Genomic DNA, 12,047 nt, shown 5'->3' with positions numbered 1-12,047 from the left:
CTACGCTAACTGTGCTAGTGGCAGACTCCACTAAGCTGGCAGGCTGGCTAACAGCCTGTTGCCTGGCCTGCACCCTATTTCATTGTGGAGCTAGAGGAGTTAGAGCCCTGTCTATGTTCGTAGATAGGATGAGAGCACCCCTCCAGCTAGGATGGAGTCCGTCACTCCTCAGCAGGCCAGGCTTGGTCCTGTTTGTGGGTGAATCCCAGAAAGAGGGCCAGTTATCTACAAATTCTATCTTTTGGGAGGGGCAGAAAACAGTTTTCATCCAGCGATTGAGTTGTGAGACTCTGCTGTAGAGCTCATCACTCCCCCTAACTGGGAGGGGGCCAGAGACAATTAATCGATGCCGACACATCTTTCTAGCTGATTTACATGCTGAAGCTATGTTGTGCTTGGTGACCTCTGACTGTTTCATCCTAACATCGTTGGTGCCGACGTGGATAACAATATCTCTATACTCTCTACACTCGCCAGTTTTAGCTTTAGCCAGCACCGTCTTTAGATTAGCCTTAACGTCGGTAGCCCTGCCCCCTGGTAAACAGTGTATGATCGCTGGATGATTAGTTTTAAGTCTAATACTGCGGGTAATGGAGTCGCCAATGACTAGGGTTTTCAATTTGTCAGAGCTAATGGTGGGAGCCGTCGGCGTCTCAGACCCCACAACGGGAGGAGCAGAGACCAGAGAAGTCTCGGCCTCCGACTCCGACTCGCTTAACGGGGAGAACCGGTTGAAAGTTTCTGTCGGCTGAATAAGCGACACCGGTTGAGCATTCCTACAGCATTTCCCTCCAGAAACCATGAGAAAGATGTCCGGCTGCGGGGACCGTGCGAGGGGGTTTATACTAACGTTACTATCTGTACTTGCTGGTGGCACAGACGCTGTTTCATCCTTTCCTACACTGAAATTACCCTTGCCTAACGCTTGCGTCTGAAGCTGGGCTTGCAGCACAGCTATCCTTGCCGTAAGGCGATCGTTCTCCTGTATATTATGAGTACAACGACTGCAATTAGAAGGCATCATGTTAATGTTACTTAGCTTCGGCTGTTTGAAGTCCTGACGAACCATGTCCAGATAAAACCTCCGGGGTAGGAAAGTTGAATGAAAAAAAAATATAAATAAAAAAAAGTTGAGTGAGGGAAAAGTAAAAATATACGGTAATGAAAAAGTAAAAACCGTCAGGTAGCAAAGTAAAAACGGCAACAAAAACGCACAGCAGCATAAACAAGTCTGCAAGTTGTGACCGGAACAAACAAAAATAACTACCCAAAAATGAGTCCTATATCGACATAACCTGAAAGCCCGCTCAGCAAGGAAGAAGCCACTGCTCCAAAACCACCATAAAAAAGCCAGACTGCAGTTTGCAACTACACATGGGGACAAAGATCGTACTTTTTGGAGAAATGTCCTCTGGTCTGATGAAACAAAAATATAACTGTTTGGCCATAATGACCGTCGTTATGTTTGGAGGAAAAAGGGGGATGTTTGCAAGCTGAAGAACACCATCCCAACTGTGAAGCCCGGGGGTGGCAGCATCATGTTGTGGGGGTGCTTTGCAGCAGGAAGAACTGGTGCACTTTCACAAAATAGATGGCATCACGAGGAAGCAAAATTATGTGGATATATTGAAGCAACATCTAAAGACATCAGTCAGGAAGTTAAAGCTTGGGTGCAAATGGGTCTTCCAAATGGACAATAACCCCAAGCATACTTCCAAATTTGTGGCAAAATGGCTCAAGGACAACAAAGTCAAGGTATTGGAGTGGCCATCACAAAGCCCTGACCTCAATCCCATAGAAAATTTGTGGGCACAACTGAAAAAGCATGTGCGAGCAAGGAGGCCTAGAACCTGACTCAGTTACACCAGCTCTGTCAGTAGGAATGGGCCAAAATTCACCCAACTTATTGAGGGATGCTTGTAGAAGGCAATTGACCCAAGTTAAACAATTTAAAGGCAATGCTATCAAATACTAATTGAGTGTATGTAAACTTCTAACCCACTGGGATTGTGATGAAAGAAATAAAAGCTGAAATAAATAATTCTCTCTACTATTATTCTGACATTTCACATTCTTAAAATAAAGTGGTGATCCAAACAGGGCATTTTTACTAGGATTATATGTCAGGAATTGGGAAAAACTGAGTTTAAATGTATTTGGCTAAGGTGTATGTAAACTTCTGACTTCAACTTTAAGTACTTTACACCACTGCTCAGCTAAATGATAGCAACCTATGGTGAAGTCAGTCAATCAAATGAACCTTGAAAAAGAACACTGGTAAATATATTGTCAGTATATTTGTTATGAGTAACCTGAAAATAACAGACATCCTGGCTTTCACTAGCTCTTATCCCCCTGCCTTTGGTGGGCCCGGCTTCTTCCGCCCTCTCCGTGATTTTACGCAGTTTCCCAGGGACACAGCACCATCCAATGGATAATTGATGAAATCATCCCAGAGATCCCCAAAATGGAGTCCGCCTGGCCTGGGTGTGCCCCACTACACACAACAAGTGCCATCATAGGAAAAAAGTATGACAATGTATAGTCTCACTACTGCAAATCACTCTGGATTAGAGCGTCTGCTAAATGACTAAAATGTAAATTTAAATCATAGCTTGTGGTCCAGCGACACGCTTGGGCTAAAATTTGACTATGGCATCCACCGGGCGCCGGTTTTGCCTGACGGCCACACACTGGGCAGTCTAGGATGATGGAGAGGGTGATTACAACACAACGGAGCCCTGTTAATACTGTATGAGGATGAGTGTGAGAGGGAGAGAAAGCTGGAGCGTGGGACGGTATGCACTACATGACCAAAAGTATGTGGACATGTGTCCGTCAAACATCTCATTTCAAAATCATGGGCATTAATATGGAGTTGGTCCCCCTTTGCTGCTACAACAGCCTCCACTCTTCTGGGAAGGCTATGTTGGAACATTGCTGCGGGGACTTGCTTCAATTTAGCCACAAGAGCATTAGTGAGGTCGGGCACTGATGTTGGGCGATTAGGCCTGACTTGCAGTCGGCGTTCCAGTTCATCCCAAAGGTGTTCGATGGGGTTGAGGTCAGGGCTCTGTGCAGGCCAGTCAAGTTCTTCCACTCCAATTTCAAAAACCATTTCTGTATGGACCTCGCTGTTGGAAGCACAGAAGTGTCTAGAATGTCATTGTATGCTGTAGCGTTAAGATTTCCCTTCATTGGAACTAAGGGGCCTAGCCCGAAGCATGAAAAACAGCCCCATACCATTATTCCTCCTCCACCAAACTTTACAGTTGGCACTATGCATTAGGGCAGGTAGCGTTCTCCTGGCATCTGCCAAATCCGCTTCCACTACTCAAGATCCCAACGGTGGCGAGCTTTGCACCACTCCCACTGATGCGTGGCATTGCACATGGTGATCTTAGGCTTGTGTGCGGCTGCTCGGCCATGGAAACCCATTTCATGAAGCTCCCGATGAACAGTTCTTGTGCTGACATTGCTTCCAGAGGCAGTTTAGAACTCAGCAGTGAGTGTTGCAGACAATTTTTCTGCGCTACGCGCTTCAGCACTCAGCATACCCGTTCTGTGAGCTTGTGTGTCCTACCACTTGGTGGCTGAGCCGTTGCTGCTTCTAGACGTTTCCACTTTACAATAACAGCACTTAAAGTTGACCGTGGCAGCTCTAGCAGGGACGAAATTCTACTAACTGACTTGTTGGAAAGGTGGCATCCTATGACGGTGCCACGTTGGAAGTCACTGAGCTCTTCAGTAAGGCCATTCTACAGCCAATGTTTGTCTATGGAGATTGCATGGCTGTGTGCTCGATTTAATACACCTGTCAGCAACGGTGTGGCTGAAATAGCTGAATCCACTCATTTGAAGGGGTGCCCACCTACTTTTGTATATGTATTGTATCTCTGGTCCTCCCGTCACCCCGCTTGTGACAGATGCGGGAAGCACTGGAACTTCTTCAGCATCGGCAGTGCCCACTGAAGGAATATCCCATGTCCTATTATACAGTGTCTCCATGGATTATTTATTGAAATATAGTACAGGGATATGCTGGGAGAGAGATTAAAGAACTATTAAAAGTTCTATAGAGCATTCCTTTAAAATCAAACAAAAATGTCAGCTTTAGATTCTTTAGAGGTTGGTATAAAATACTACCGGGGTTAGTATAGAAATGCTACTATTTGATCTAGGCTGGACATTTTCTATATCAAAAGATTCACAGATACCTTGGAAATCTGACTGACTGAATGTCTGACTTTCCTGTAATATTGGTATTCTCCACTGTCTGAACATTTTTGGTCGACACCCTGAACAGCAAACCACGTTTTTATGAGAAAGAAAAAGATGAGATGAATTTCAAATGAACCCGTCTCCCATGTTCACTGGAGGGAAATCGGCAAGAAAACTGGAGAATGAGTCGGGAGGAGGACAGACACACAGACAGGCAGACACAGACAGACATATCGGACGGACGGACAGACTGAAGGACAGACGGACAAACGGAATGCCGGACAGAGAGGTTCACAGAGAAGGGTGTGTTGCTGAGCATGTTTCCTACTCTTTGGAAGTCAATGTACCTGTCTCCCTGCTCAACAGGAGTGGTCGAGTCCTCCTCTCACACCAGACAGGGTTGATAATAGGACTTGACGTATATGAGGCGCCAGCTCTGAACTCTCTCCCATCTGCCCTAGCTTTATTCATAATTAACAGATCCGAATAGGAGGTGCTACGTTCGTTTAGGAAACGCAGCGAGACACAGATGAAAGGGTCAGGTTATAAAACGAAAACAACCTTTCCAAAAAAAAACTGCTGTCAGACTATTTTTTATGCAACAGCTCACTGCATATAGGCAGAGGATTTAAGCAGCGGGTCTATGTGCTCTCTGTTTCTACCACCTACATCCCTTTAGTGGAGTTCTTCCACTCTATCCGTCCTACACTAAGAACCCGTGTTCCACCACGCAAACATAGCTCAGCATGGTGCATCCATCTATTCAAAACAATTTACCAACCATACTTCTACCCAAAGCACAATCCAGCCATTCATTCTGAGTAGCTCATCCATCTGCCCTAAACAACACAGTCACCTTATTGCAATTCATCCATGAACACAGTGAAGTATCCATATATCCATCCACAGCCCAGTCCATCCATCTATCCTTCCACACTTCGTGGTATTGTTCATCTGTCTAGTACCCTAAATATAGTCCATCTCTGCCACAGACATACAGTGATCGATGGTACGGGGAAAATAATGCACTCCTCAAAAAAATGGATCTGAGTGAATTATCCAGGAGGATGCAAATAGGGGTCCTTGGTGTTCCGGCCTCCTTTTGGAAATGATTTGTGGTGGGGGAAGCTGCAGAGGCTTGGTTTGCTCTGAAATGAATTGTACTCTTGTGGGAATATGCTAGAGGTGTGCTGCTGATGAAATGTGGGTGGAATGGTGTGTTGTGCCTCCTTATCAACCCGAGATGAGGATTTCACAGCTTTCCCATTCATTTCCATTACATTGCTGTAGGAATCCTCTATATTGAGCCCTCTGCATATGAGGGGATAATGAAAGCAGAATTTGGTAACCAGGTAGGTGTTGATTCTACCCCAAGGCTGAAGACCGTATACGATTTAAACAGCTAGTAGTTTGAAATGAATTACAACAGTAAGGCCTTCCAACACTGAATAGCACATTAGAAACATGAAAATGCAGAATTCAATGAAAAGTCTGTTGGTGAATTGGAGAAGGGATTCGAAGGGTTTGCATTAACGCCTGAAGGTGTTGAACATGGATTCATTTGTTCTGCCCATGACCTGCTTTCATCTGCTTTCCTGCCTGTCCGAATGACTAACCTGCCTTGGTAATTGTAATGATACAGCTAATGAAAATAGTTCCTCTGCCTGTCTGAATGGCTAAGTCCCCTGCTAATGTCAGTAGTTTTCCTGCCTGTCTGAATAGCTAGCTTCCCCTGCTAATGTCAGCAGTTTTCCTGCCTGTCTGAATAGCTAGCTTCCCTGCTAATGTCAGTAGTTTTCCTGCCTGTCTGAATAGCTAGCTTCCCCCGCTAATGTCAGTAGTTTTCCTGCCTGTCTGATTGGCTAGCCCCCCTTGCTAATATCATTAGATGTGCAGACGTGTCTGAGGTCTACTAATGGCCTACTAAACACATTGAACCCAGCTGTACCGGTGCTTCACTGTGAGCTGTCTGACACACACACATCGCTTCCCATCACTTCCTCCCTGTAGAATAGCACTGTGCTGCACCACTGGAGGGGAGCGAGAGTGAGAGAGAGAGAGAGAGAGAGAGAGAGAGAGAGAGAGAGAGAGAGAGAGAGAGCGAGAGAGAGAAGGGGGGGTAGAGAGAGAGAGAGAGAGACATACCAATTAGGAACTGGCTAAAAATACCTTTATGGTTGTGAGGTCTGGGATCCGTTCACCAACCAAGAATTCACAAAATGGGACAAACACCAAATTGAGAGAGAGAGAGAGAGAGAGAGAGAGAGAGAGAGAGAGAGAGAGAGAGAGAGAGAGAGAGAGAATATCCCAGGTGCATCAGGATCATCACCTGTTTCAGGCTGTTATTATTTTATTTATTTAACCAGGAAGGGCTCATTGAGATTTAAGATAGGCAGCACCAAGTCATTACACCATTACAGACAAACTACAGGTAAAAACTACAGGTAATCTAGTAAAAAAAAACATAGAATTCACAGGAGTATAACATAATCATAAAACATTGACAGGTCAAGAAATCAGTCACAAAATTCTTCATCGATGATTTAAAAACACCAATCGGGACAAGTTCTTCCAGTTTAAAAGAGCTTTGTAAGGCATTCCAAGCCGACGGCGCAGAGTACTTAAAATCCTTTTGTACCAAAATCAGTTTGGTATCTTTCCTCATTTAATGACACATAAACACACATACACGTGCGTGCGTGCGCACACACACATTCAAACACATCTTCATCCCCACACACCAAACTCCAACGAGTAGGATTGTACTTTTACACATTTTGCATTTTTAAAGAACACATGCTCACATTAACACGAGCAATTCATGTAATCTGGAGGATTAGTCACCCTCTATGTGCACTCTGAAAGGAAAAGGCTTGGCTAGCTATCCTGGTGTGTTAACATGGCAGGTCGGCACCACGGGACACAGACCCCCACCGTGCACCACAGTCCGCGGGCACCAAAGAGCAGTGTCTACTGTGTAGCCCCCCCCCCACTCACTCGGCTTCAGATTAGAGCCGAGTGAGATTTGTTTGTGAGCAGAACAGAAGACAGCCCTCCAGTTTAGTATCAGTTTCATACAGCACAGCCTCATGCATATTTAATGCGTCAGTGAGTGGAGCTCAGCTTCGGCGCTGTGAAAATGGGATCGCAGCGAGTCCAATCTCTCTCTTCTACCTAGACAGATCCAGCCTCACAGGGATGCGTGGGCCCTTTTACTCATATGTACCTGCCTGTGGGTGCGCTCCAGATTTAGTGTGTGTGTGTGCGTGCGTGAGAGCACGTGAGTGCGTATGGGTATGAATTTGCGTGTTTGGGTGTAAGTGAGTGTGTGCATGTGCGAGTGGATGAGCGAGAGGACAGTGTGTGTCTGTGTATGATTCCGTGATTAAAGATTGCCATTAGGGAAAGAGCAAGATGAAGCTGACTCTTCATTCATTTTTAAACAGCCTCCAGAGACCTCGTCGTGGAGCACTTGCATTTATCTCCACAAGACAAATTCCCAAACCTTACTGGGGAACAGAGGCCAGCACATTACAGATACACTGTGGACAAAACATTAAGACCACCTTCCTAAAACTGAGTTGCTCTCCCCCCAGAACACCTTACTTCAGAACAGCCTCAATTCATTGGGGCATAGACTCTACAAGGTGTCAAAAACGTTCCACAGGGATGCTGGCCCATGTTGACTCCAATGCTTCCCACAGTTGTGTCAAGTTGGCTGGATGTCTGTTGGGTGGTGGACCATTCTTGATACACACAGGAAACAGTTGAGCGTGAAAACCTCAGCAGCGTTGCAGTTCTTGACACAAACCGGTGCGCCTGGCACCAACTACCATATCGCGTGCAACGCAATCCATGTCTCAATTGTCTCAAGGCTTAAAAAGTATTATTTTAATTGTCTCACCTTCATCTACGCTGATTGAAGTGGATTTAACAACTGGTATCAATAAGGGATCATAGTTTTCAACTGGATTCACCTGGTCAGTCTAATGTTTTGTACACTCAGTGCATACTTCCATTCGTTTCTTTAACTGGTAACGGGCTAACTTCAGTAGAGTCTTGTCAGGCGTCTTAGAGAAAAATGTGTTCGTGAGAGTCTCACCTTTCCATAGACGGGTTATATTAGTGTGTAGCACAAACAGTTCTGACGCTACAGACAGAAGTTGGCAGATCGGCAGTGCCGACTTCAGACGAGTTCCGTGACGATTGTGGGGGTCGTAGAGCAAAACAGAGCACACCATAATGTTCTGCACACTCAGTGTACATTTCCAGGAATAACGTTTACCAATTCTACGAGATTCAGCTCAGTACCCAGCACACTATTCGGAGAAAGCAATGTGATTCTTATATTCCAGTGCCAGGCTTAAGCACAACACACGCAAAATGCTAAAGTGTGAAAATCCATTTTGTGCTCACTCACTGACTGAGCTACCTCACATGATTACTAAGATGACTGCACTCAGAAACCACAAACAGTCAGCCATGACCACACTGTCTGCACCCACACAAACATACAGAAATAAGGCTACACACCCACACACAAATAAACACGCGTAAACTCACTTCTCCTCCACACTTTTTTGCCTTCAGGTATCAATTGCTTAATAATGCCATCGATCCACATTGTTACTAATACATGGTCACTGCCATAATAATAGTTGGAAAGCAAGCAGAAATGTGATCCCTGTGGATGATATACAGTCTTGAAAAGTGCTTTGCAAATTAGCGACTCCTTGATGCATCCTAAAGCAGATATGATACAGTAATCATGTATGTCTCTCAGGAGTAGATGCAGCGTGAGAGAGGCAAAGTAAAAAATGAAGAAGAAAAAAAGAGAGAGAGAGAGAGAGAGAGAGAGAGAGAGAGAGAGAGAGAGAGACCAACCAGTGCATGCAGCAGAAAGAAAGAAGAAGCAGAGCTCTGGCGGAAAGAGGAAATATTGATCCCAAATTTAATTGGCTCCCCACCATCAGTGAGCAGCAGCCTTATGCCCACAGGCTGGTAAATAAACCCTCCAATCTGGCAACCGCTAGCTCTCAATATGCAGTGTTCCCCATTTATAATACATCATGTTATTTTCATTTTAAATACAAGTATGTTCTTTAAACTGCAACAGAAATGTGTTTTCAAAGTAGCCTTGACTTCTTTGTGCATAACAGTATGAAAGCCTGGTTTTCAAACGTGAAATGCCTCTTGGGCTTCTTTATTTGCGTTTTCAAAGAAAATCTACTTTAGGGACAATAAATTGTATTTGATAAATGCACGCAAGCGGAAACAAGAGATCCAGCCATCATGAAGTCTCATTTCTGTGTAAGTAAGACCTTCTGGTCATGTCATTTTTAGTTCTCTCTTTCTCTCTACCCTCTCTCTCTCTGTCTTTTTCTCCCTCTTTCCCCAAAGGTGCAATAACAGATGAGGTTCATGATGTTCTGAGAGATAACAGAGATGTTCATCTACCTTCTGAGTATTCTCTGCCTCACCACTACTGTTAAAATAATCATGCCCTTCGAATCGTGCAGAAATCACATTTCTTCATGTAAGTTTACCAGCTCTTGGATCTAGAACAACAATACTGAGAAAAATCTCCAGTGTTCTGATTCGAAACCCTGTATCCAAGCCATTGTCTGCATCCCAAATGGCAGTATATTCCCTATTTACTGCACTACTTTTGACCAAGGCCCATTGGGAATAGGGTGCCATTTGCAACAAAGACATGTTTCATAATGTACTTGGAAGTAATCCCAATGCCTATTTCTTTGGCACACTGATAATTCAGTAGTTCCTAATTGTTAGAGGTGCGATTCACACATCATGCTCACACGTTATCAAACACCTGTTGCTCACAGATAGCAACAGGAGAGAACGCTGTGCCTGTGTGTCATCTGCTTAGTCTACTGTACTACAGTCACTAAAACGTCTGAGCTGTATTGAACCCTGTAGTGCTAGAAAGAGACAGTGCCAAAATTCAGAAAGGGAAATGATAGATGTAATAAAAGGCTTCCATAAAATGTTATTGGATCGTCTCCCATCTCTACCAGTCGGATTTGGCTTTATTCACTGTGTTGATGGTGGATAAAAACACATCTAATATCCCAGTGCTGAGGACGTGGCCGGCCAGCTAAACTGTTTCTCATGTTCTGTACACAACATATAAATACTACAATAGCATACCATAGAATCCATACAGACATTACACAACCACTCGTTGAGAGGGTAAATATTACCACTATGTTATTACCTGGGGTTAGAACAAAACAGGCAAAGCTGAAATAACAGCTAAGAACAACCTGCCTGCCTTGCTGCATCAACCCTAAAGGGCCTATGTCACCTTGAATGAAAAAGTAATTATCTTTCCCCAGAACAGGGCTGCTGTGGGCTGGGAAGGACAGCATGAGGACCAGGGGATAGGAGGGTAGGTCCTCCCCTGATCACCCAGGCACCGTCTCAAAGATCAATCAGGAATGCATCACTGCTAAGCAACACAATAGCACTGCATGGCAGGCGTCACGCTAAGAAAGCTGCTCATATAGGCTGTGCCTTCTACTGGTTTGGTATGCACTGGATGGCCGTCCACACGCATGCTCATACTCTCTCTTTCTCTGTCACTCTCTCTGGCTGTCTCTCTCTCTCTGTCTGTCTCTCTCTCTGTCTGTCTCTCTCTCTGTCACTCTCTCTCTCTGTCACTCTCTCTCTGTCTCTCTCTCTGGCTGTCTCTCTCTCTGTCTTGCTCACACGTACGCACGAACAGACTCGCTCACTCACAGACACACACACATTCCTATGTGAGACCGGCTGGAGCCCTGAGGAGGCGATAGGGGAGGCAGCTCTTTCATTAGCGGAGTGGCACAGCTGATTAAGTGTTCCCCAGCCCACATGCCTGGTTGGCCTAATCGATGATTGGTAATTGGACCTGTAGAGAGGCGACCACTGAGGCGACCAATGAGGGAGAAAGGAAGGCCCTCTGGTGTGAAATGAAACAAATGACCACCAGAGAGGAGGGTTGGTTGGTTGAGGATGACCACTCACGTCAATGGCTCCTAGAACTGAACTCCCCATCCTCTCTGTCTATAGGCCTACTAGGCTGCTACTGTTTCAACACATCAAAGTCTTTGGGCTGTTTTGGTTCACAATGACCACAGATGCTAAACGGGCCTTTAAGGTTTGGTTTTTGACAGGGTACCAAGGCCGAGCAGTGGCAATTTACAGGTCCAATAGAAAGGAGATCCATATACAGTTACTATGTGCAGTTACATTGTATGTTCTCATGGAAAGGGTTCGTCAATTAGTTACAAGTGACCGAAGTGTAAGACATTGTGTAAAAAGCTATTCAAATAGCCTCCTCACCTCAGTGTAGAATGGATAAAGTGGTTATTTACTCACGTAAGTGGAGAATTTGGAAATGAGACAGAATATCCAAGGTCCACGATTATGATCAAATTGGAAGGGTAAACATTTTACGTGATAGCCAGACATGTTCTGTACCCACATAGTCTATGGGCCACCCCTCCTTCAGTGACCATAGCCTAATCTGATAATAATTTACAGTAGGCTACTGTAAGATCCATAATTACCTTCATGAAGCCTATAGATTGGGTGTCGCAAAATAACAGTAAGCCTTCAGGTCATGTCCATAGTTTAGTAGGCCTTACGTTTTCATATTCTATGGGAACTTGACTTTGAACAGTTTTCTCAAACTTTCCTCATCATGAAACATAACTCTGAAACATCAAGAAGACGTATCAGGGTGACTGATCTTTATCGATTATGTGGTCTACTTCTGTCTGTGCCTAGGATGATGGAAAGGGCTCGCTAGCACTGACAAAATG

Source organism: Salmo trutta, chromosome 10, assembly GCF_901001165.1.
Source record: "Salmo trutta chromosome 10, fSalTru1.1, whole genome shotgun sequence".
Lineage (NCBI taxonomy): Eukaryota > Metazoa > Chordata > Actinopteri > Salmoniformes > Salmonidae > Salmo > Salmo trutta.
This window is presented reverse-complemented; position numbering follows the sequence as displayed.